General features: G+C 46.5%; 1 pseudogene; it reads right to left on the minus strand.

Annotated features, from left to right (window-relative positions):
* Positions 1 to 1,954: 1,954 nt before the first annotated feature.
* On the minus strand, positions 1,955 to 26,458 carry LOC130839638 (CDKN2AIP N-terminal-like protein; annotated as a pseudogene).
* Positions 26,459 to 27,075: the final 617 nt, after the last annotated feature.

Genomic DNA, 27,075 nt, shown 5'->3' on the forward strand with positions numbered 1-27,075 from the left:
CAACGGGGCCAAGCAGCGCTACGCAGGCTCCAATTCCGGGCCGGCGGGCGTGGGAGGGGCTCCGAGCTGGCCTCGGCGGAGCTGCACCGCAGGTCCGGCCGAAGGCGCCTGGCCCCGCCCAGATTTGCGTCACGGGGCGGGCCTAGGGCGAGGGGCGGGGTTCGCGAGTAGCGGGGCGGAGGCGGCCGAGACACAAAAGTGGCCGCCAACAGTGGCCCCGGGGAGTTCCGCTGACTTGGAACCGGGAAGTCTGCGAGGCATCAAGATAGCCGGGGCCTTCCGGGCTAGGCTGCCTGCTCTGAGACCCTGCCCCTGGTCTGATCGGCGCATGAGGCTCCCTGTGCTTCCTCATTTTTGTTGACTTCTGCAGTGCCCTGACCACATTCCCACCGAGTAATGGAGATGAGGCAAACGCCAGGGCTGGGGAGGGGCTGGGTGGGACCCAGAAGCATCTTGTCAACACGTCCAGGCTGTGTGATGGAACTAAGCCAAGTGGATCTGGCGTTTCGGCGAGAGCTCCAACTTTGAAGCACAAGTGTGATACACACTGAGACATTTAGGGTTCTTAAGAGGAGCTAATGAGTAGACAGGGACCGCACGCACGTCCACCCACACAACAAGGCTGGTTTTATAGCCAACATACAATTTCTCCATCAATGTCACTGTTGTTCCGTTCGCATTAGTCACCCTGGGTGGCTGTGCATTTGACGCTGCCAGCGCACAGCACATTTTTGGAACTGCGTTGGAATTTCCTTCAGGGCCAGTTTACCAGCCACACAAGAAAATCATTCATTATTTGATCACACCTTGGTTTTCAACTTGAACCATCATTTCCCAACTTGATCACCCACCCTGCTTACTAGACTTACCTAGGGCTGGCCTCCGCCTGTTTGTGGAAATCACTTCCACCTTCAAAAGATGCTCTGAGACAACCCAGTAAACAGTGACACTTATGAAATGATCTCATCCCCAAATTGACCTGATCTGATAAGTTTCTAGATGCAGCCACCAATTTACAAGAAATAGAGAACAGAAGAACATGTTAAATGATACCGGGGGAAATAAGCAGCCAAGCATAGATCATAGAAAATAGTGCAAGACGAACACATTCTTTATCAAAGTACAAAGGAAAAAATAGGGAAAGGGCCACGCTATAGATCAAAGCAAATTGAGAAATTTGTTGAGCCATACACTTATGATTTGTTTGCTTTTTTATATATATATTATACCTCAATTAAAATTTCTTTCACATTTAAAAGTACATTGTTGAAAACTCCAAATTGTAAAAGCCATCATCTGCCATTATTACCTCAACATAAAAAAATAGGCATTTTAACAAACAGTTTGACACTCAAAAACTGAAAATAAAAAAGAGGGCATGAGGACTTCATTGGTGGTCCAGTGGTTAAGACTCTGTGCTCCCAAAGCAGGGGGCCTGGGTTCAACCCTGGTCAGGGAACTAGATCCCTCATGCTGCAACGAAGACCCAGTGCAGCCAAATAAACAAATTTAAAAAGAGGGGGCATGATTTATAAATACTTAAATATCCATGCATAGTTTTACAGTGATAACTACTGGAAGAATGAGACTTTTTTTTTTTTTAATTTATCTAGGATGCACTGTGTCTTAGTTGCAGCATGCAGGGTCTTTAGTTGCGACATGTGGACTCCTTAGTTGCAGCATGCATGTAGGATCTAGTTACCTGACCAGGGAACAAAGTCGGGTCCCCTGCATTGGGAGCATAGAGTCTTACCCACTGGACCACCAGGGAAATCCCAGAATGAGACTTTTTAAAACACCAATCTAGACAAGATATTCTTTCATTCCAATGCCTCTTTCCTACATTTTGGTGATACTAAGAGTCTTAAGAGAGCTGTTGTGGTCAATGTTGCATTCAGCCCAGCCTCCTGTCCAAGTCTGCAGCTAATGATGAAAATGTGATGAATCTTCTGCCTTAGCTTTGATGCTTTTTTGTTAATTCACTTCTGGTAGTAAGCTGCGATTGGTCTGCCACTTCAATCCCATCAGCCATTTCCATCACATTGTCTAAAAGGTCTTTGTTGTAACTGCAATCCAGGAAGAGGTGGTTGGCCCAGACCATGGAGAAGGACGGCAGCTGGCCAGGCAGCAGCGGATGTTGGGCGGGCCGAGGTAGTCGGGCAGGTGGCGCAGGATGAATTCCATGGGGACCTTCCATTGCTTCTTTCACTCTCTAAATAGGAGCAGAATTGCTCCAGAAGGTGGTTGCCTGCCACACCCTTGAAACCAGCTCCTCCCCTGTGGTGCCCACCCTTCAATTAAAATTTCTAAAAAAAACCCCAGATACTTGAGATAGCAACCAATTGCAACATATGATCTTTATTTCCATCTTGATTTTAATAAAATAGTAAAGAAATTTTTATGAAACAGGGAAGTTTAAACATTATTAATAATTAACAAATTATTATTGATAAACAAGGTCCTACTATATCACAGAGAACTACATTCAATATCCTGGGATAAACCATAATGGAAAAGAATATTTTTTAGAAAGTATATATATGTGTAACTGAATCACTTTGCTATACAGCAGTAATTAACACAATGTTGTAAATCAACTATACTTCAATAAAAAATTTTTTTTAACATTAAATTAGTATGAATTATTTAGGTGGGATAATGGTATTACAGCTAATATTTCTTAAAGAAGCCTTCTCTTTTAGGAACAGACAATGATATATTTGGGGATGAAATAATGTGATGTCTGGGATTAGTGTCACAATAATCCAGATGGAGAAAGGGGGGAGTAAGGGCTTAGATGAAATAAGATTGCTTCTAAATTTATCATGGTTTATTATACTCTGTACACTTTTGTATATGCTTGAAGTTATCTATAGTAAAATATTTTAAACAGAAAAATGGTTTGTCACCACTGAGGATGACAAATCATGACAAAATTACAAAAGAGGTGTTAGAAAACGTCTCAGGAAAACATTAAGATACACACACAGTAATCCCAGGGCCTGACCTGGGTACATGCCCATCCCTGAACCAATCTTTTTTTTTTTTTTTTAAAGATTTATTTTATTATTTATTTGGCTACATTGGGTCTTTGTTGCTGCGCACAGGCTTTCTCTAGCTGCAGAGAGCAGGATCTACTCTTCGTTGTGGTGCGCAAGCTTCTCATTGCGGTGGCTTCTCTTGTTGCGGAGCATGGGCTCTAGGTGCGTGAGCTTCAGTAGCTGCGGCAAGCGGACTCAGTAGCTGTGGCGCACGGGCTTAGTTGCTCTGAGGCATGTGGGATCTTCCCAGACCAGGGCTCAGACCTGTGTCTCCTGCACTGGCAGGCAGATTCTTAACCACTGTGCCACCAGGGAAGCCCCCTGAACCATTCTTTTGATCGGGGATCCAGAGCTCTCACTTTCCTGTTCTGGGGCACGTGATCCCAACAGCAAAACCAGGGATGGGTCTCCAATGAAACCTTGTGCACTCACAGTCATAGAAGGTGGTTAAGAAAAAAAAAAGGTACACAAACTGTATCTTTAAGTAGTATCATTAAGATACTTGAACAGAGCTTCCCTAGTGGTGCAGTGGTTAAGAATCCACCTGCCATTGCAGGGGACACAGGTTTGAGCCCTGGTCTGGGAAGATCCCACATGCCACGGAGCACACATGCCCATGTGCAGCAATGAAGACCCCATGCAGCCAATAAATAAAAAATAAATTAAAAAAATAAAATAAAATTTAAGAAATACCTTTAAAAAAGATACATGAACAGATTCCCAAGGTGAGTAATTTGAAGGAAACAACACTCATCTAGATGCATAAATTATGGTACGTTTGGTTGTTTTAAAATAAGTTCGGGCTTCCTAGGTGGCGCAGTGGTTAAGAATCCGCCTGCCAATGCAGAGGTCATGGGTTCGATCCCAGCTCCAGGAAGATCCCACATGCCGCGGAGCAACTAAGCCCGTGTGCCAAAAAAATAAATAAATAAATAAAATAAAAAGTTCTATTGGGCAGGTATCCAAAATCTATAAGAAACTGTACTTAGCACCACGCTGCAGGGTTAAGTGGAAAGATCCAGTCCTTTTAACACATATGCAGGGGGACTGCCCCGGTGGTGCAGTGGTTAAGAATCTGCCTGCCAATGCAGGGCACACGGGTTCAATCCCTGGGCCAGGAAGATCCCACATGCCTCAGAGCAACTAAGCCCATGTGAGACAACTACTCAGCCCGCTTGCCGCAACTACTGAAGCCCACGCACCTAGAGCCTATGCTCCACAACAAGAGAAGCCACTGCACTGAGAAGCCCATGCACAGCAACGAAGAGTAGCTCCCACTCTCACAACTAGAGAAAGCCCGCGTGCAGCAACGAAGACCCAACGCAGCCAAAAAAACCCAAGCAAACGTGCACGAGAGTTCTTATTATATGTCAGACACTTGTGAGGCATAAAGATGAACACAGAATGGAAGGGGAAGTGGAGAAGTCTATCAGGATCAGGTTTGGCTGACAGTGACCAAGAGCCCAAAGTAAAAGTGTGTTGACAAGATAGAAGTCTGTGTCCCTCGCATGTGAATGAAGTCCAGGGTGGAAATGACAGCTCCATGATCACTGTCAACAACCAACTCCCAAAAGACCACCAGAATGTGGATGCAGGTGGCTTTAGGTCTCATCATCAGGGACACAGATTCCTTCTGTCTTGCTACTTTGCTACCATCATGATGTATCCTGTATCTCTGGCAAGTGAGAGGAAAGGATGCAGAGGATCAAACATCCTTCCTCGAACGATGCTTCCTTGGAAGTAGTGTGCGTGCATGCAGCAGTGTGTGTGTGACATGCAGAGTGAAGGACAGGCCTGGTGGGACAGCAGTGCCTGCAGCAAAGACCACGCTGCTGCTCCTGTCTTCAGCTGCACATCTGCTCTCTTCCTCAGACAGACTCTCTTTAAGGTCATATTATGAGAGTATCTGAAACACCTTGAGTGAGTGCCTGGCTTGAGGAGCATCTGTGTCCCCTCTTACTTGGTGGATGGGCGCTTTGACGGGTGCTGTGTAAAGGCCACTTATCAGGTGCCTTTGGGATGGAGGTGGAGGATTCCCAAGCTGTGGCATCCACCGCAAAACACTCTGGTTCCTTTGGGTTACTTAGTTGTGTCCCCACTAGCAGCCTGAGTCTGACGCTGCCGTTCCTGGTGGTCACCTCTGGCTGACGAAAGGATGCGGCATCCACGGCCTGGACACGGACCCTGTGGTCTGTTACATCTTCCCCAAGAGGATTAACCTGAGCTGGGGACACTGTTACTGGTCCCTCCCACCACACCTTCTCCATTGATCTTAGTGCAGTATCAAGAGTCATCTCAAGGAAAGCATGGGAAGTTATTGACACCAAGAGGACTGGGGGTATGGATTAAGGGGAGGGTCATTGCAGGAAGGACACTGGGAGGCAAGTGATGGTCTTGGCTAAACATTCAACCTGCAGAGCCCAACCTCTTCCCCACAACAGTGAGATAAACAGGAGGTAAGTCTGAATGACCCCTTTGAGCGTGCCTAAGTGTCAGGGTCAGTGGAATTTTTTTTTAAAATAAATTTATTTGTTTATTTATTTTATTTATTGGCTGCGTTGGCAACGAAGGTTGCTGCATATGGGCTTTCTCTGGTTGCTGCGAGCAGGGGCAACGCTTCATTGTGGTGCACAGGCTCCTCCTTGTAGTGGCTTCTCTTGTTGTGGAGCACGGGCCCTAGGTGTGTGGGCTTCAATAGTTGCAGCACATGGGCTCAGTAGTTGTGGCTCACGGGCTCTAGAGCACAGGCTCAATAGTTGTGGTGCATGGGCTTAGTTGCTCCGTGGCCTGTGGAATCTTCCCAGGGCAGGGCTTCAAACCCATGTCCCCTGCATTGGCAGGCAGATTCTTTACCACTGCACCACCAGGGAAGTCCGGGTCAATGGAATATTTAGGCTGTGCTAAGAGCACTTAGTTCTGATTCTCTAGTAGTCCTACCCACCTTGGCATTTGCACTTTCCACTTTGGCCAGCTACTGGGACATGTCAAGTCTCTTTCACTTCTGGAAGAAATCACTTTCTCGTTTGGTAATAAAAGAATAAAAGACAGCCTCGCAAGGCATGACAGTCTCCTGATGTGGGCCAGCCGGCAAAGTTTCCTACCGGAAAAGTTCAAAAAATATAGGTTACCCTACAGGCACAATTTCTTCATCAAGCTCTGGCAGTCATCCAGTGGCCTTGAGCTAATACCATTCCCAACCTGAGAAAACTTCAGGCCAAAAAGCCAGATCTGAGAAAGTTATCATCTGGCCTTACATATTTCTAAAATATTTCCTTTCAATTTGGAGAGGCAAAGCTCCCCATATCTTTTTTGTTTGTTTGTTTGTTTGGCTTAAACAACAGATGTTTATTTTCTAACAGTCCTGGAGTCCAAGACCCAGGTGCTGGCCAATTTGGTCCCTGGTGAGAGCTCTCTTTCTGGTCTGCAAATGACCACTTTCTTATTCTCATCTCACATGGTCTTTCCTCAGTAAATCTCCCCATATCTTAATTGGTTTCCCTGCCTCAAAGTCTTCCCTCTTCCAAGGCACTCTCCATGCTGCTGGCAAAATTCTTTTTCAAACACACACACACACACACACACACTCACTCACTCACTCCTTTGCTCAAAATCTAACATTGACAACAGAGATAAGTTTAAGCTTCAAAGCCTGCCATCCGAGGTCTTCTATAAATCTTTCCTTTGTCCAGAATGATTTTAGTTTCATTTCCATGTTATCTGCTCATTTATTCATTCCTTTGTTAACTCAGCAAACATTTATTCAGCCCTGTAATTTATTCAGACACCACATTTAGCACAGGAGTGTGGGAAGATCCGCTCTATAAAAACAGATTTTCCCTCAAGGAGCTCAGCCTACTGCATGGGACAGACATGTAAACAGTGACAACACAGCCCGTTAAGCTCTGTAACCCCTTCCTAAAGCCTTTTGTTTTGCCTCTTTTCCTCTCTGTCTACGCACTTGACATTTCCATCATAAGTCACACTCCCTGAAATGAGATTGTAAAAGAATTGGGTCTGTCTCTCCCCTCCAGTTGTAAGTTGCTTGGGTCCTGGGATCACATCCACTCATGTCCTTCTGCCTATGCACTTGGCATTTTCCAGAAGCCTATTAAATACTGGTTGGGTTGAAGTGATGAGTCTTAAATTAAGCCTTTATTCTGAGTGCGTTAAACATGTCTCTCCGCCCCCTACGCTGAGCTGATGCATCCTGGAGAGCAGTGTTCTCACCACTCCCACCCCATGCTGTCCCCCGTGTCACTAAGAAGGACATCAAGCTTAGGGAAGCAGCCCAGCTTAAGAGAATTGCTGCTGTGCGCCCTGGAAAGCATAGCACTCATCCGCTGAGATTTAGGACAAGAAAGGATGACCTGAGGCCTTTTAGCTTCCGGCTCAGAGGAATAAAAATAGGCAACCCAATCACCCTTCGTTTTGGTTTGTTTCTTTCGCAAAATACTGTCGTTTCTTCTACCCTGGTGCAGCTGTGTGGCGCTTTCATAGGCCAGATGGGGACTTAGATTAGCAAGTCATCAATTCATCCCCGACTACTCCACCTTGGGTCACACGAGGTGAAGGTGGGGTGGCCTCGCCAAAGGAAAGGAGCACTAGCGAGGGACAGACCGAAGGCCACAGAGCAAGGGGGGGCCTGGTGAGGATAAGAAGCAGAGCGCCTGAAATCCGATTAGCAAAGCACTTTTCCCAAGGCTAAATATGGACGAGAACATCCTCCACCTTCCGCTCTGTGGGTGCAGACTGGACCGCACGAGGAAGAGACAGGGCCCTTCAGAGCCCCGAGCTCCCCCACTTCCTCCTTGACATGGGTGAAAGACAGGATCACTGCAGACCCCCAAATCTCCTATCCCTCCAACCACTTTTTGTCTGTAGGGGGAGTGTTTATTTGGGGTGCATCCCACAGCCAGGTATCTTACAGCTTTACCTCCGGAATGTTCTGTGACCTCCTGCTGAGAAGCACATATCTGCTCATTTCACACCTGCTGAAAATTCCATGTCCTATCCCTTCCCGCTGCAGCAGGGCCTGTGTGCCTGATTGGGCCATCTCAGTAGCCCAAAGCAACTTTAAGGACTTTTCTTTTTAAAGGGGGAGAAAAAAGGACCCACGTGTTTTTTGTTTGTTTGTTTTAAAGTCGCAGGTTGATGGGATTTGGTGTCAGAAAAATGTGTCTCACAGGGTTGCTAAGCTGAGATAAGAAAATGTTTGTGAAGGCCCTTTGGAAATGGTTAGGCTGCATGTAAATGCTTCGCACAGCCAGGCATCCTACACAGCTCTGCCTCCGGAATGTTCTCTGAGCATAGGTTATTATTCTCCTGCCTACCCCGTGGTTGCTACTAGCATCATCTTCTATTATTTAGATAAGTCCTTCCCCATCTTAAATTTCCCCCAAACAGGAAAATTACATGAAGAGCGTTTTTCAAAAGATCAGTCCTCACCTGAATGGCTGTAAGCACAGACATACTGAAACAATACGGGGGTCTTTCTCGGTAAACCGCTTTCCATAATTACAAGCGACAGTGAACTTGAAGGGATCAGGACACATGCAGAGATGTCACTTTGCTTAGCAGGCCACAACAGTCCCTGCTACCCTCCACATTCGCAAAGCTCACTGGACCAAACGCCAAAGTGTGAACGCATCCTGACAGGGTTGTGCCTGCCAGCTCCGCCCCCGCCATGGCCCCTGACAGGTACTGTGCTCCTGCCAAGGCATGTCCCTCAGCTGCCGCCAGGACACCAGCCGGCCTTCTGCTGCTCCCCAGAAATGTGCAATCTCTCTGACGCAAGACCAGGAGCCCACTTGCGCTCACTCTGTGCCGCCAGGGACACAAGCTACGCTTTTGAACTCTATGCAGCAGGTTATAGGCTCAGGAAGCACCCAGGGCTGGTGTGTTAGTTTCCTGGGACTGCTGTAACAAATTGCCACAAACTGGGTGGCTGAAAACAATAGGAATCTATTTTCTCACAGTTCTGGAGGAAAAATCAAGGCGCTGGCAGAGCCACAGTCCCTTCTGAGGCTCTAGGGGACGATGCTTCCTGCCTCTTCCAGTTTCTCGGGCCCCAGGCATCCCGTGTCTTAGGGCTGCATCCGTGTCCTCTAGTCTCTGCATCTGCCTTTTCCCTGTGCACCTCCGAATGTCAAACCTCTCTCTCCTTTCCCTATAAGGACACCAGTCATTGGATTTAGGGCCCCCCAAATCCCTATTCCACCCTCTGCAGTTGGTTAGAACCGAAGTCTAATTGGAGGGAAGGGAGTAATTCCTGCTCACCACCCTTTTACTCCATCACCGGTTCAGCTTGAGGGTAAAAAGAAGGTACTTGTAACCCACGGGGGGGTGGGGTCCTCCAGGACCCCAAGGGCATGCGCTCTTGCCTGACCCCCAACCACTGTGGCCTCTAAGGAAAGTGAGGCCAAAGGAAGGACAAGGCAGGCCTGCTGTCCACTTTACGGCTGGGCTCTGAAAGAGCTGGAGAACAAAGACCCCGCTGTCCTTTGCGCCTGGGGCAGCCTCCGGACCAGGCGGGCCTTGCTCAGGGACTCACCACGTGCATCTGCAGAGAAGCTTACCTCTCAGGACCCACTCAGGTACACAAAGGGCTTCTCTGCGGACCAGTCTCTTGGCAGCTCAGGGGAGCCTTCCAGGAACCCCTGTGATGCTGGCAACCTGGGCTTGTTTCACGCCCAGGCAAACTGAGGCACAAGGAGTCCTGCTTGTTTAATCCCTACAGAGAATTCAGATCTTTGGAGCCAGAGAGAAGTGCCTCTCATCCCCTATGGTAACTGAATATGGTACTCTATTTAATTTCATTACAGTTTAATAACAGCCCCCTCTGCTGCACACCAACTGTATCAGTCTGACACCAGGCACTTTCCATGCGTCACCACTGATCCTCATAAGAGCCCACTTTACAGATGGGGACAGCAAGACACACACACAGTTATGTAACTTCCAGGGCAGAGAATGTGACCCTAACACTGTTTAACATTCACAGGAGTGTTTCCTTTGCACTAACCTCCCTCTGCTTAACTCACAGTTTTTGTGTTTTTTGTTCTTTCTTCCAGCTCCCCAGGTTCAAGACCTGAATGCCCAGGTGTCACAGTGGAAAGCCTATCACCCCTAAGCACGTAGGCATGTGGATGCCCAGGTGGCATCTGAGACACCTGTGCATCCCAGGTCATTCTGCTAAACCCACAAACCAGGAATGCATCTGGCCTTAAGATATTTCCATATGGCCCCTGTGTAGCAGTCAAATAGGCTTGACTCATAAATTCTTTAAATAGCAAGTGGCAATAACCTGTATGGCTTTTTAATGTTCCATTTATTCTTCTATCTGCTCATTGTTCTGAGATTTATGATAACGGAGCTCCTGAGCGCCTAGCACATGACGTAATGGAGGCCAAAAAAACCCTGATTAAGTTCAAGTTTGAGAATTCTGAACAAAATTAAAGGTACCCTTGACTTGGTGAAAATAATAGGGTTTTTCTTCCTTTCTTTTTCTTTTCTTTTTCTTTAAATCCACTTATTTTTATGTCCCAGTAGCAAAGACTGAGAGGTCAATTTGGGCCTCAATACAAAGCAAAGCTTATTCTCTGATGGAAGACACTGAACCCTTTGTCTTAGTTTCTGAATCCTTTGCATTAAACAGTTCAGCAACTGTACAACAGGCTGAAAGAAACCGATGATTTCTCTGTAGCTTTTCCAAACTTGCTGAAAGCAATGCTGAGAAAGTTTGTGGATGCAGGAAAACCTGAAGTACCTCCAAGCGGCTCCTCTTCTCCCCACCCTCAGATTTGCAATGCTGGGATCCAAGCCACCTTCAAGACCATTTCATTCATCTTGGCCAAGCCCTTAAATGCTTAAGATGTCTGAGATGAGTGGATAAAGAAGATGTGGTACATATATGTGATAGAATATCACTCAGCCATAAAAATGAAGGAGATAATGCTATTTGCAGCAACATGGACGGACTTAGAGATTATCATACTAAGTGAAGTAAGTCAGAAAGAGAAAGACAAATACCATATGATATCACTTATATGTGGAATCTAAAATGTGACACAAATGAACTTATCAATGAAACAGAAACAGAGTCACAGACATAGGGAACAGATTTGTGGTTGCCAAGGGTGGGGAGGGGAGGGAGGAAAGGATTGGGAGTTTGGGGTTAGCAGATGCAAACTATTAGATATATAATGAAGAAACAACAAGGTCCTACTGCATAGCACAGGAAACTACATTCAATATCCTGTGATAAATCATAATGGAAAAGATAGGAAAAAGAATGCATATATACACGTAACTGAATCACTTTGCTGGAGTTAACACAACATTGCAAATCAACTATACGTCCATAAAATTAATTTAAAACATTTTTAGATGTTTAAGAAGTCTGCATCAAATAATGTCTGATAAAAGCTTAGTGCTTGGGCTTCCCCGGTGACACAGTGGCTAAGAATCCGCCTGCCAATGCAGGGGACTCGGCTTCGAGCCCTGGTCCGGGAAGATCCCACATACCACAGAGCAACTAAGCCCGTGCGCCACAACTACTGAAGCCCACGAGCCTAGAGCCCATGCTCCGCAACAGAGGAAGCCACCGCAGTAAGAAGCCTGCACACTGCAATTAAGAGTAGCCCCCACTCTCCGCAACTACAGAAAGGCCGCACACAGCAACAAAATGCAGCCAGTAAATAAAAAATGAATTAATTAAAAAATTATTAAGAAAAAAAAGCTTAGTGCTCTCCATGGTTAAGGACAAAAAGTTAATTTTGAGCCATGACACCTTAAGAAAAGAATTTTATTAGCCAAGGCAGGGAGCCCCAGTGGTCTGGCTCGTGTGACCCTGGTGATAGACACACCTCAAGGAATTCAGGCCCCATGACTGCCACCTGGGACCTGTTCGGTTCTTGATGTCCCCAGAGATCAAACAATACCCTGAAGCAGAAAGAGAAGAAGGTTTTTGTTCCTGCTTAGACTGTGATTACTTTCTACAAAGGAGCAGGACGTTTTCATAAACACAGGGGACCCGTGGAGACAGCTCTTGCCAAAGCCCTTAACCACAACCAGGGTGACAAAATTTTTAACATCAGTGTAATTTTTTTAATTATAAAATAATATATGCTACAGCAGACTGTCTCCATGGCATCCACTGCCTGTGTCTTCCTTCCCAGGGCTGGACCCTCCTCCACATGCAGGGGGCTCCAGGGGGAGTTGATCCTGCCCCAGCTCCGGCAGGTAGACCCGGTGAGTCTAAAGCATCCCTTCTCCCAGGGACTGATTTAGGAGTGGGCATGTAACCCAATTCTGACCAATGAGACCCATGGGGGAAGGCTGCTAGGGGTTTCAGGAAGGACTCCTGCAGTCTAAAAAGGAGATATCGAAAAAAGAGAGCCCATTTCTGTGTCTAGACACTGCTGTGTCCACTCTGATTCCTGGGACTTCAACAGCTGTGCTGTGCCCACTAGAGGAAGTGGCCTTTGATGCGGGTGGGGGGTTCTGGGGCCACAGAAAGTAGACGTGGAGGGAGCAGAGTGGGTCTTTAGTGACATGTTCCCACCTTGCCTGGGGCTCCCCTTCCTGCTAGACTTCCTGTTACGTGCACTTGTCAATGTCGGCATTGTGCAGTCCAGCTTGAGGAAGTGTTTCTGTTCCTTACAGCTAAAAGCAACCTGAGCCCACGCTCGTTTCAGAAATGTGTTTAAATGCAGAAACGCATAAAGAAGAAACTAAAAATCACTGATCGTCCCACCATCCAGTAAGAACCGTAATTTACGTTTTGTTGGTTTTCCATCATTCGTTGGTGGTATTATTTGTGATAAATAACTACAGAAGGCATACACATGCTTTTCGTAAAAAAATTCAGATAGTGCAACTGTTGGAAACAGAAAGAGCTGCTGTAACCCCGGCCCCTCAGTGATGGACTCTTGGCAGCTTGTCATCTATTATGGAAATTTCCCCCACGATGTCATTGTTTTCTAATGTAAGTGCTGTTCCTGACAGATGAATTGCCCATCTAAACTTTTGAGCCCATACGCAGGTAAACTGTAGTGTGACTCAGTCTAGCAGAACATCTGGGCTCTGAGAGTGGGAGAAGTGAAAGGAACGGCAGAAGGAGTTTCCCCTCCTTTCTGCAAGCAGGGCTGACCTGGGCAGAGGAACAAAGTGGAGAGATCCTGGGCCTCGAGCATAAAGGATCTGGGTTCACATTCCTGACTCACTGTTGAAGGCTTTGTGGCCTTGGGCAGGTCCCTTAACCATTCTGAGCCTATTTTCTTGGCTGTAAAATGGGCATAATAATTCCTAACAGAGTTGTCATAAGGGTTGGATAATGCACGTGGTACAGATGCAATAAACAGTGGCCATTATTCAAAATATCTCCCAACTTCCCATATCTCTTGCTAGACTCTTCTACTACATCCTGAAGGTCTCTTCCCACCCCCCATCCCACTCCCGCACCTCCCCACCCCCACTGTCTTTGCTCCATCTGTATTAGCCAAGGGGTTCTTAGTTGCAGACAACAGAATTCACTCTAGAAGCCAAAGAGGGTTGCTGAAGGGCTAGAGAGCTCACGGAACTGTTGGGAGGACCGGAGCTGCAGGCACTAGGAAGGCTTCCAGGAACAACTGCCTCCCCGAGTCACCCTGGCTCACTGAGGGAGCTGCCACCTCACCAGGATCAGGAAGCTGCCAAGTCAGCTTGGTCTCCAGAACCGGGCTCCCTCTGCCACAATCCATGCCAGCAAAATGATGCCCTGTTTCCTGTCTCTGTCCCCACGTGTCAGTTCTGAGTCAATGTCTCCTGTAGGAGCATGTGATTAGTTGAATCTAAATCGCACATCTGAACCCCAGTAGGTTTTATATTTCTGTGTTAGAAAGGGGATGCCTACAGTCTGGAAATCTGATTATGATCAGAATGTGGAGAGAAGGCTCAAAACCTTGGGGGCAGCCTCAGATTCCGGGTGGGGAGCAGGCGAAGGACACACGCTCAGAAGTGCTGTACCTCTGTCCTTGTCCATCAGAGATGGCGTTGTGAGAGGCTCCAGTTACATCCCTGGCTGAGTTCAGATGAGAGGCAAAGCCAGGTGATTCAACATCCATCCCTAGAGGCAGTGTTTAATCAGTCCTTCGCATTGCACTTTTTAAAAAAATTAATTAATTTATTTATTGGCTGCGTTGGGTCTTCGTTGTTCATGTGGGCTTTCTCTAGTTGTGGCGACCAGGGGCTACTCTTCATTGCAGTGCACAGACTTCTCACTGTGGTGGCTTCTCTTGTTGCAGAGCACGGGCTTGAGGGCACATGGGCTTCAGTAGCTGTGGCACGAGGGCTCAGTAGTTGTGGCTCGCGGGCTTAGTTGCTCTATGGCATGTGGGACCTTCCCAGATCAGGGATCAAACTCATGTCCCCTGCATTGGCAGGTGGATTCTTAACCACTGTGCCACCAGGGAAGTCCCCACATTGCACTTTTAAGAAGATGCTTGAGATGTGGGGTTCAGGACATGCTCCCCCACAGTATGGCCCCCTGGTATATTAAATATTTTAAGCTGAAGGTGTTTGAGAAAGTGGCAAAAGCAGGAAGTACCCTCTGATCTTCCCCCTGCTTCTCCCCTGAAATAGGTCATAAAACCCTTATGGAAGAGGTGCCCCCCTCTACCAGGAGGAAAGGAACATACTTATCTCCAAAGATAGACCCCACGATGGATCCAAACAGATCTTGCAAAGTTTCCACCAGTTTGCTGTACTCACTTCATCCTCTGTGACCTGTCGCATCCCTCCATGACTGTCCACCCCATCAAACCCAGCAAAAAATACTCAGGTTTGACTGTTTTTTTGTATCTTCATTTCCATATGAAGGCTCCCATGTCACATAAAATTTACATTACATACATTTTTATGTTTTTCTCTTGTTCATCTGTCTTTGTCAGTTTAATTTTCACACCCACCTAGGAACCCTAAAGGAGTCAAGGAAAAAGTTTTCCTCCCCTACATTTGTCAACTCTAATCCCCGATTCACGAAATCTCGGAGAGTATAACAAATGAGCTGAAATTGTTTTTGGCGCAATAAAGGAAAATATTGTGAGTAAGGGCAAATGCAGCCTGAGGGTCAGAGCAGTGTGTAAAAGTCTCCATGATCAGAGTTCTGAAATTTTTCCTGGCATGTGGGATCTTAGTTCCCTGACCAGGGATCAAACCCACGGCCCCTGCATTGGAAGTGCAGAGTCTTAACCACTGGACCACCAGGGAAGTCCTGTTCCTGCTTTTTTAAGCTGCTGCCTTTTCTCTGGAAAACTGGATCAGAATGTACCTATACAGGCTCTTATTTTTCTAATAATCACAGCCTTTGCTCCTGGAGCAAGGCGAGCCAGTGGGTGTGAGAACAGTCTGGCTTATGTAATCCAGGGATTACATACATGATGGGAGTATGTGCTGCTGGAGTGTAAGGGCCCTTAGAGACAAGCCAGACCGTGGCCCTCTTCTTATAGACGAAAACGTTACTCATTGTGATTGTAGATGATATTGTGCATTCACTCATCATAAACGATTTCATCGAATATTGACTCTTTTATCCTACAGGTGGATAAAAAAAATGCTACCTCTTGTCCTGCCAGAGAGCTGGCATCCTTGACAACAATGCAGTCTGCTCTTCCACAGGGATACCAGCTCCTTTCGGAGGTTTTCCTCCCCCTAATGGGGTGATTTGAGCGTCATCCTTTCAACTGCTGAAAGAAGCCGATATTTGTTCCTGGGTAGGACAGAAGCCTGAAATTCACTCATAACCCCTAAGGAAAGGCAGCCTAGTAATCCTCTAGACTATTTTTCTTCCCCTGTCACTGCATGTGGAGGTAGCTCTTGGGACCCTGCTTAGGAAGCCAGGGCTGCCTTCATCTTGTTGAAGATGGTGGGATGGTTACTGGAAGGTACTAGTTATTTCTTCCTCGTTCCAAACCCCCTGGGATTACATTGCCAGTCAAAGCCTGTGCTCCCTGCATAATAAGATAGGAATGCCGTGCAGAGGCGATGCTAATGGCAGCTAAATATAGATGGCAGCTTAATATAGATGGCAGCTTCTAGGTGCATGTGTGCCTGCACGCACATTAGAACAATTACGGGAAGGAGGCTTCCTTGATGCATAATTATAACCTTGACTTTAGGAAAGCATGAACTTTGCTGGCTGGGGCCAGGGCTCTCCTTCTGTTAAATGGCATTCTTGGACCGGCAGCTGGAAACGCTCTGTCCTTTGTTACCCTTTGGACTTGGTGGCGCCCGGGATGGTATTACGTCACAGAAAAGTGTCCATTGTCACTCGGAATGTGTGGGGCTCAGAGGACAGCCTTACATGGGTGGAGATTAATAGACCTCATTAATGAGTCACATTCCTTTCCTTCTCCATTCTTTTAATTAGGGCGTCAGACATCCCTGTTGGTCTGAGATAGACGCAGTTGATACCTACTGATTCAAGGGAATTATCAATAACACCCCCGTTCACTCTCAGAAGTGACCTGGTTGGGTGATAAATTTTAATTTTAGTTTAATTTTTAATTGAAGTATAGGTGATGTACACTGTTGTGTTATTTTCAGTATACAGCAAAGTGATTCAGTTATACATGCACATGTATATATTCTTTCTCAGATTCTTTTCCATTAAAGGTTATTACAAGATAGTGAATATAGTTCCCTGTGCTATACAGTAGGTCCTTGTTGTTGATCTATTGGTGATAAATTTTTTTTTGGCCGTGCCATGCGACGTGGGATCTTAGATCCCCGACCAGGGATTGAACCCTCACCCTATGCAGTGGAAGTGCGGACTCTTAACCGCTGGACTGCCAGGGAAGTGGGTGATAAATTTTAAGATCACTGATTTGTAATCCTTAAGGAGAAGGAGGGAGACACTGCTTTATAGGTGTGAACCCCCTGAAAGCCAGCCTGGGTAAGAGGGCTTTAGGTTGAAGAAAGAATAGGGAGAAACAGCTTTTGCAAACCCTTCTAAAGAGCTGTCTGCTGTACTCACACTCAATGGCTCTAAGCAGCCCCATACCCCCAGGTTCTGGGGCACCGGGGTGATCAAACTAAGCCGGGGGACCTCTTGGCTTAGGCCATATGGCCAGACTGGAAAAATCAAATTGTTCCTGCCACCCAGTTGACCCTGGAGCTGACCAAGGTGAAATGGTCACCTTGCTGCCGGCCTCCAAGCTGTAGGCCTTTGGGTCATAGTTCAAGAGAACGTCAGAACCAGGCTTGTGCAGGGGGTGCCAGCCACCTGTGGGGCTGGGCTTGTTTGTAGGGTTTTCTCCCCACGCTGGGTCATTTCAGGGCCCATTGTGAAAAGCCAAATCATTCCCTACTCTGCAAAGATGCTCACCTAGAGTGATGAGAATGAAGGGGGGGCTTCCCTGGTGGTGCAGTAGTTAAGAATCCGCCTGCCAGTGCAGGGGACATGGGTTCGAGCCCTGGTCCGGGAAGATCCCACATGCTGCGGAGCAACTAAGCCCGTGCACCACAACTACTGGGCCCATGTGCCACAGCTACTGAAGCCTGCATGCCTGGAGTCTGTGCTCTGAAGCAAGAGAAGCCACCGCACTGAGAAGCCCACACACTGCAACAAAGAGTAGCCCCTGCTCTCCGAAACTAGAGAAAGCCCGTGTGTAGCAACAAGGACCCAACACAGCCAATAAAAAAATTTACTTCAAAAAAATTAAAAAATAAAAAAAATTAAAAGAATGAAGGGAGAAGGACTGGGTGATAGCCTAAGGGAGTCTCAAAAATTGACACCCCCAGACTAAACCCTTTCTTCCCAATCTGCTGGGATGAAGGACTTTCTAATCCCTCAGCCCTTCCAAATGTTTAGTCCTGCAGGAGGTGGGCAGGGCCAATAGGAGGTTGCGTTTGCTTGGGCAATCTGTTGGTGACAGGCCAACTCCATGGGGAAAATTCTCATCTGGGTCTTGATCTTGAAGTTGCTCTCTAATTCATCAGCTATGTCTAAAAGCTATAGAGCACATCGATCACCATTAGGCTGTCAAAACATTCATTCAGCTGATGAAAATAGCTATTAGGGCTTTTAAAATTACCAATCTTTTGCAAAGATGTTGGTTGGGTTTCTGCATGCACCCCAACATGCCTTTGCATACAGATTATTTCAGTAGCATTTACTGCAGAGAATAAAGACTGGAGACTGTCAGGCAGGTGACAGACCCAGAGATAACCGATTATGGCGAATGAAAAGGATGCTTAAGATTTAATTTTGTAAAGATGGGGTGTTGGCCTGGAATCATGGTCCAAAAATTACTCCTCCCCACAGAGCAGCCCCCATCACACCCACAGCATTTGATGAGGTGAGATGAGGAATTCTACAGTCAGCTACTGAGTATTCTGCTGGGCATTCCTTGGAGGAATGGAGGAGGTTGCGGAAAAGTCTGTGAAATTCCGAGATTGTTTGAACATGTCATTATCGATAAAAACGTCCTTACAAATCCCAAGTCAAAACTCCTGACTTTTAAGCAAATTTATGCCTATGCTAGTTCTCAGATTCGTAAAGCACAATATTGGGAACAATGATAAAAATAGGAGATTTTAGTTTTGCTGTGTCCCAGGAGCCAAGGGTCCATGGTGCCACCTAAGGACTTGCTGTCCCAGGAGCACACGCCTCTCTAGGACTTTGAGCCTCTTCCACCTGGAAGGTCTCTTTTCCCAGTCTCTGCCCTCTGAAATCCCATCCCATCCCTCAAATGCAAAGGTCAGAATTCATTCCTCCTTGCTCTGGGTTCTGGATCTGGTTTTGCTCACATTATTATTAAAACTCTCATAAGATTCCACCTTGGGTAGGGGCCCCTCACACAAACTTCCTCCAGCAGCCAGATCCTGAAACAGCCATGCAAATTACTGTAGCATTTCAAAACATGTGAGTCAAAACTTTTCAATTCTTTCTTTTCATTTTCTTTACCACACAATGAAGTGACTTCAAAACAGGCCCTGATAAAGGGGGTTTTAAATGTGTTCTTGCTTGATTCTGCCAAGTACTCTTAGATCCTTGGAAAACATCTCCCACGACCTCTCCTGGTGCTGATTCTGTTCCTTTTCATTTAGGAGACAGTGATTTGTTTTCTGGGTTGTAAAAGCAAGAGAACACGCTGCTTTGGTTGCAATAACTCATGGGGTAGTCAGAGAAAAATGTCCCTTTGCTTGGAAGTGGGCGGCATCAGGGAAGGACTGTAACCACCCAGAGTGAAGGCCCCAAGACCTTCTTCTCCCGCCGATACCCCCCTAGCCAAGAGCAAGGGTCTGTCTGATTTTGAAAGGCCATGAAACCAGTGGAGTCATTGGTGAAAACACCTGAGGCCAAACTTAGCTGCCACCAGCAAACGCTAAGGACAGACAGCAGCTGCAGGTGCTCTCAGCCTGACTGTTCCCCACGTAAAACCCCTACATTTGCATTTACCAGTTCATTTGAAATTGGTGGAGGGTCAGGCCCAGAAAGGAGCTGGCAGGGGGCAGTTTTCTGGAGTGAATGATTAAAATAAGCAGCTAAAACTCTGCTCAATATTCTGTAATAACCTAAATGGGGAAAGATTTTGAAAAAGTATAATAGATACATGTATATGTAGAACTGAATCACTTTGCTGTACACCTGAAACTAACACAATATTGTTAATCAACTATACCCCCAATATAAAATAAAAATTTTTAAATTAAAAAAAAAAATTAGCAGCTAAAGGTAAAACAAGAGCACAGCTCTGTGCCTGGGAACTGAGAGGACCCTCGTTTACAGCTGTGCGCCTCCAGGAGATGCTCTGGGGGCTCTGTGTTTTGTTCGAAATTTGTGCCTGACTCTTGAATCGTGAGGGGTGGGGGTGGGGGAGTGGCTCCTAGGATCTCTAGGATAATGTGTTTTATCACAGATATCCAGGTGGCCACACAAATAGTGTCGTGAAAAAGATGTCACTTAGGTGGAGGTGGCACCATGGCCCTTTGCATCTCCTTTCCACCTGGGGCGACCTTTACTGATCTTATTTGCATCCACATTTAGCAGCTGGGATTTCTCTCCTGAGATCAGAAGGTGCGAGCCTGGCAGTATGTTAAGCCTGTGAGTAGGGTAAGAGGCCGTGTTTATTATAGCAGAGTCGGGAGAAAGTATGGCCAAAGACACAGTAAGACACAGAACTGGTGTCTCAGGTGTAACTCCTTGGGAAGCACGAGGCCTTAAGGATCCTCTTCGCTAGTGAGTTGCTGTTCGTCCCAAAGGCAGTGATAACCTCAGACTGGCAGTATTTCAGGGGCGGGTGAGCGGAGGGACAAACTTATACAGTTGGCTTTTTTTTTTTTTTTTGCACATGTATCTGTGTATTTAATATATCTTTTTTTTTAAGCTCTTTATTGGAATATAATTGCTTTACACTCTTGTACCAGCTTTTGAGGTACACCAAAGTGAATCAGCTGTATTGATACATATATCCCCATATCCCCTCCCTCCCGCAACTCCCTCCCACCCTCCCTATCCTGGCCCTCTAAGTCCTCACCCATCATCGAATTGATCTCCCTGTGTTATGTAGGAACTTCCCACGAGCTGTCTATCAGTTGGCAGTTCTTAGCTTGTTGTTTGTCGAGTCTGTGGCTGCAGATGCGTTTTGGGGTGCATTCAGCCTGTGACCCAGAAAGTACCCAAGGGAGGAGGGCTGGTTAGGCAGGCAAAGGGGTGACGTGGGAGAAACACGTGCTGAATTCACAGGCTCCACGGTTCCGTGGGCAGAGGTGGCACTGCCCCTCCCAGACACTGGGAAGGTGTCCAGCAACTCCCCAGGGAAAGGAATGTTCAGGTACCGCTGGCAAATTACCAGTACTCCACTCCAAAAATACAATTCGCTTGTTTCACATATTTTCACAATTCCACACTAACATATTTTCACATATTTTCACTAATTCACTAGCATCCTTTTACTTCAAATTTTCAACTTTAAAGTTTGATCAAAATTCTAAGCAGAAAAGCTGTTTTTCTGGATAAGAAGATTGCTCTGCCGGCCTAGAAGGAACAGAAGAGTCTCCAACGGCAGTGATCTGCTCAAGGCTTAACTGCTTTTTTTCCTTTCTTATATTATTATTTTTTCTTCTTTTTTTAAAATTGAAGTATAGTTGATTTACAATGTTTCATGTGTACAGCAAGGTGATTCAGGTCTGTGTGTGTGTAATGATCTTTGATTCATCCTTTAGAACATTGAGCACTCAGGTATACTATTACCTGCCTGCTCAGGACTGTCCTGGCCGGTAGACTGACCACACCTTGGAAAGACACCATCCATCTAGATCACTGAGATTTAAATTCTTCTCATCTCAGAAACAGTATGTACATTCCCAGAAAAACATCTGAAGATACAGATGAGGAAATTAGCATCCTTAACTTTGTATTGTACACCTATGGTTGGCAGAAGGATGGCCCACATCCAAAACCAGAACCTGTGAATATGTGAGGTCACATGGCAAAGGGGAAGGAAAGTTGCAGGTGGAATTAAGGGTGCTAATGAGATGACCTGAAAAAGGGGAGATTAGCCTGGATTATCCAAGAGGCCTGATGTGATCACCAGAGTCCTGCCTTCAGCTTGTTTTCAGCTCAGTGAGACCCCAGTCACTCTTCTGACATCCAGGGCAGTACGATAATACGTTGGTGTTGTTTTAGGCTACTAAGTTTGTGGTGACTTGTCACAGCAGCCACAGGAAATGAATGTGCCCCTCCTCCCAGGTTTTATTCCTTGCATGTGTATTTTCAACCCCCCAAATAGGACCATACTGTACATAATATTTTTGAATAATCTGTTATTGAAGTACAGCATCCAAGCAGAGAATCACAAATCCCCAGCACACAGCTGGAGGATCACAGAGAGAATACACCTGTGTGACCACAGCTGCAGTCAAGAGCTCTAACACGATCGCCCCTTGGAAGCCCCTGTATCCTGTTCCCAATCACCCCCGCCAAGGCAATCCCCTCTTGACTCCTACACATAATCTATTCTTCTTGTTCATAAACTTTAGAAATGAAACCACACAGTAGGTACACACTGCTTTCTTTTTTATTGAGGTCTAACCTACACATAGTGAAAAGCATAAATTTTAGGTCTGTTTTCACTGTGGATCAAGGTAAGGAGAACTTTCTGTCCCCAAAACTCCCTTTTCCTGTGCCCAGCACATATGCCCCTCCCTCAAATAACCAGTTTTCTGACTTCTGTCACCATAGAATTATTGAATACTTCTGCCTGATTTGGGGCTTTGTGGATGTAAATGGAACCCTGCAGGATGCAGAAACCTGTTTTCTTCCTCACTCATCAAACAATCATAAGCACCCTTCCGCTGAACAGCTGGACCACCATTAGTTTAATCCGTTTCCCCCTTTTGTCTATGGTTGCTTCCAGTTTGGGGATAATTTTGAGAATGAAATATCAAAGATGCACCAGGCTTCCCTTGTGGCGCAGTGGTTAAGAATCAGCCTGCCAATGCAGGGGACACGGGTTCGATCTCTGGTCGGAGAAGATCCCCCATGCCTCGGAGCAACTAAGCCTGTGCACCACAACTACTGAGCCTGCATGCCACAACCACTGAAGCCCCTGCGCCTAGAACCCGTACTCTGCAACAAGAGAGGCCACCACAATGAGAAGCCTGCACACTGCAACAAAGAGTAGCCCGCACTCTCTACAACTAGAGAAAGCCCGCGCACAGCAATGAAGACCCGATGCAGCAACAAATAAATAAATAAATAACAAATCTTTAAAAAAAAAAGATGTAGCAGGCTTCTTTCACTCATAGAGGACCAGGACCAGGAATGAAAAACCTTCTGGCTGGGTCCTCACACATCGTTATCACCTTCTTCCCAAAGTCACTTCCTTAACTGATCCGTGCAAGACCCAGGCTTTGTGGAGGACACTGAGGACTGTCCCCACTGAAACAATTGTTTTCTTACAGTCCCTCGGTATGGGCTACTTCCTCTCCCTGCAGCCCAGCAACCAAGAAGGTATTTCCTCTCGGAGCTCAGTCAACTGTCTAATTACCCCAGCTGACAAGCCACTGTTCAGAGCCTTGTGTTCCAGACAGGAACTCTTCCGTGTATTCCTTGGAATACAAAGCACGTTCCTCAGCAAAAACCGAGTAAAGTCCACACCTCTATCCTGGGTAACACGGCAAAAGTTAAAAATGAAGCAGTTGGCCTGCAGTTGGTTCCAACTATTATGTTGTTTGCACAGAAAGCATGGAATTGAGAAGCACAGGGGAGCCCGGAGCATTCCAAGGAAAATGTTTGCAGGCTGACAAATTATGACACCATTTTAAAAAAATGTGCATATTAGGATATTGGCATTTTCTGCATTTAGTTCATGTCGTGAATAACCGTCTGCTCCACTGGAGTGAAACTTGGGACTCTGATGGCTGGAAATGGGTAGGTACTAAGCATTTGTGGATTATTTTGTTCCTTTTAGAATATAAGGAACAGTATATGCTTCCACTGCCAGGCAGGAAAAACAAATGGCACAGAAGGGAAATAGAAAGTAGCCCTGTAGGGACTTTCCTGGTGGCCCAGTGATTAAGACTCCGAGCTTCCACTGCAGGGGGCACGGGTTCGATCCCTGGTCAGGGAACTAAGATCCTGCGTGGCGTGAACCAAAAAAAAAAAAAATGTAGAACTTTAACAGTTTCAGTTCATTCCTTTCAGAGGGAGGCAGTTAGAAAATCTGATTAAACATCCTTTACTCCTGTGTCATCAGGAGTTTTTTTCTTGGGATGACTACGGTTTTAGCAGAACTGAGATGAAACATGATTCAGAACATGAAATGGCACGTTTATACAATCGTCTTATGAAACCGGAGTCCCCTCCCTCTGGGTCTCTGTTTCCTTTACCTGTGGGCGTATGTGGGGGTGGAAGGGTTCGAAAAGAATCACAGAAACGTCAACCCCAAAATGTCCTGCTCAGAGGCTGCCGTAGAATGGAGCCCAGCAGCAAAGCCCGTTTGTCAAAGGGACTTTCGAGTGTCCAGTATCGCTGGCAGAGCTAGAGGGCTCCAAGGTAAAGCTTGAAAAACAACCTGAACATTTGCATGTGTAAAACCTTTAGAAACACTGTGGAAAAAGCCTGGATGTCAGCAAGAGTCAAGACTGCGGCACCTTGGGACTTCCCTTGCGGTCCAGTGGTTAGGGGTCCGTGCTTCCCCTGCCAAGGATGCAGGTTTGATCCCTGGTCGGGGAGCAAAGAACCTGCAAGCCACACAGCGCAGCAAAAAAGAAAGAAAGGAGAAAAAAAAAAAAAAAGAAAGACCAGCCCCTTTAAATCACCGGGGTGAACCAAGGCCTGAGCTAGCCTGGGGCTGTGATTCATCCTCAGGTCTCTGTCCCTGTCCCCGAGTGTGCAGAGAGGAGGGTGTGCTGGTCTGGTTCTCAGAGCCTCCACTTCTCTCTTCCTGCTCTCTTGTACTCAGTAAATCTCCCTCTCTCTCTCCTTCTATGTCTTCATAACTGGGCATAACAGAGAATGGAGACATATAATAGATATTTTGTATTTAAAATACTGTTAATACATTTACATTTTGTTGGCTTAAAACCAAATGAATGAGACTCTTTCTTTACTTCGCATGGCGGTGGGAGTCGGGCACGGCCCACGTTCAAGCTCCAAGTTCACCGGCTGCAGGGCTGTCTCTGTGTCCCTGGCCCTCTCTCTACAAAGTGGAGAAAAGAATCATCAGGCTTCAGAAACCTGTTCCCAGGAGTAAATAAGATGCAGATGCCACACTGAGCCCGTTGCCTGGTGTGGGCTAAGTGGTCCTTAGGTGGAAGCTACTTTAGGTTCATTGCTCTGGGTTCCTTCCCCCTGTGGGTCTACAGCGTGGATGCCTGAATGAATAAGATTCTTCATCCCTGCCCCAGAATCTGAAGTCCTTAAAACTCCACATGGAGCAGCTATCCCCCTCAGTTCGTAAGCAATTCCCTGATGGCAAATTGCACACCTAGGGGAACAAATGAACTCTGTAAGTGACGCATGAGTCACTGGCCTTGCGCAAAGTGGAACTCTGTTGCCACACAAGGACTCACAGGCAAGTCAGCTGCCGGGGAGGTGAGGGCACAGCAGGGGGACGCCGGGGACTGGGGCCCCCAAGCCTGACCCCTCCTGCTGCTACAGCGGATCTGAGTCATTTCTATTTCCTTTTACTTGGGAAGAGGGAAGTGGAGGTTGATTTCCTTGATTTGTACCAAAATTAGAAAAGAAAAAAGCAGGTGAAGGGATCCAGAATAAGACTTTTGTTGCTTTATTTTCTGAAACCTTCCCTCCTCCCCCTTCCCCCCGCCCCAATATGCCTAAAAGCAGAACTTACCAAAATAATTCAACAGTCAGGAATCCCTTCCCTGGGATCACAATTAGAAAGATAGACTCCTTTCTCTGAAGAGACATCCACACCCAGGTGAGAACTCCCCAAACAGATACAAAGCTATCATAGTTTCCATCTATTGTCCTAAAGGCCCATTTATCTTTCCTTAAAAGTCCTTTGTTTTCCCATCATTGCCCTTCTTCCCCTCCCCCATCCCTTCTCTTATTAAGATGGTTCATAAGCCCCCAATTCTAACCACCTCCTTGAATCACAGTTTTCTTGAACTCCTGCATACCTACGTGAATTTTTAAAAATCTGACTTTTCTCTTGCTAAACTGTCTTTTGTAAGTTTAATTTGCACGCCCCCAAGGAACAGACTTAAGAGGGTAGAAGAAACATTTTTCCTCCCTGGCACTGGAATTCATGTCTTTACTGTTAACTGTTAGAAAAAAAAAATACTCTATAACCCCTGTTAGAGATGGTAAGGAGAACTGATTCCAGACTATCATGGTAGGTATGGGACCACTGCAACGGGATTTTACAGTGGGGGAGACAGACTGGGCTCAACTCAGAATACAGTGTGGGCAAGTGGGAATTTATTGGAAAATTACTAAGAGGAAACATCAGCAGTAAAGGGGATGCTGGCTGAACTGACTTAACAGGATTCTTGCTGAAGGCAGGTGTGGTGAGGAACCTGACCAGATATCGAGGCTGGGGGTTCTGGTTAAAGTGACTCGGCAGGGCTCTTGCTAAAACTAGATTTTACAGGGAGGTGCACAGATGGGCCTAAGAGAAGGTCCAGGAGCCTGAGTAAAGTTTGGTCAAACAAAGAATCTTTGTCACAAACCTACCCTCATTTAGTCCTTTTGAGGTTAATTTGAATGTTCTCTAAAATATGGGAGAAAATTAGATACTATAGCACGAAAAGAGGATGGTAAGTATCATTTACTATAGGCCTAGTAGGTCCCATGTGCTTTGCAGGCGTCACCTCCTTGAGCCTCTCATGTTACATTGGGGCATCAGCTCAGTGAGGTCCGGCTGCTGCCCGGGGTCCGGGGCTAGTGTCCACTTGTCACTCACAAGCATGGACCGCACACTGGGGCACTGTGCTGGGCCCCGGAGATAGAGGGGTCAACAGTCCCCGCCCCCTGCGGGGAACGGATGCCAAAATCTTGGCTCCCTGTGATTTGGAAGATAAGAAATAGAGAGGCTTTTTATTTTCTTTGCCAGGCAAAGGGAAGGCACAGTAGGCTAGCACCTCGAGAACGGTGCCCCCACCTTGGGGAACTGGAGAAGCTTTTACACGTGGGGCTCGCAGTCCAGGGTATATAATAAGGATCAAAGTAGGGAAGGTCTTGCATTTCTTTTTTTCTGCAAACTCATGGCCAAAGCTGGCATCAGGCGGCCCAGCAACCGGGTCTGGTGTCCCTGGAGTTATCGGCCTGTGACCTTCTTTCTGAAATGAAGAGTGCTACAAGGGAGAAGGGGGAGAAGACATGCCAGGTGCAAAGGGTGCTTGGTATGGAGTCAGAGAGTGATCAGCTTTGGGAAGGACGAGGCTAGCTACACATGTTTGTCAGTAGTAACAGCTAAAGAATAACCAAGATTGTTTCACTCTTTCAGGCCTGTCTATGTTGTTTCCCCAGCCTGTTCCCTGTTTCCTTATTTTTCTTGTTTAGCAGAAAAGTCTCATTCCTATTTTT

Source organism: Hippopotamus amphibius, chromosome 17, assembly GCF_030028045.1.
Source record: "Hippopotamus amphibius kiboko isolate mHipAmp2 chromosome 17, mHipAmp2.hap2, whole genome shotgun sequence".
In the NCBI taxonomy this organism is placed as follows: domain Eukaryota; kingdom Metazoa; phylum Chordata; class Mammalia; order Artiodactyla; family Hippopotamidae; genus Hippopotamus; species Hippopotamus amphibius.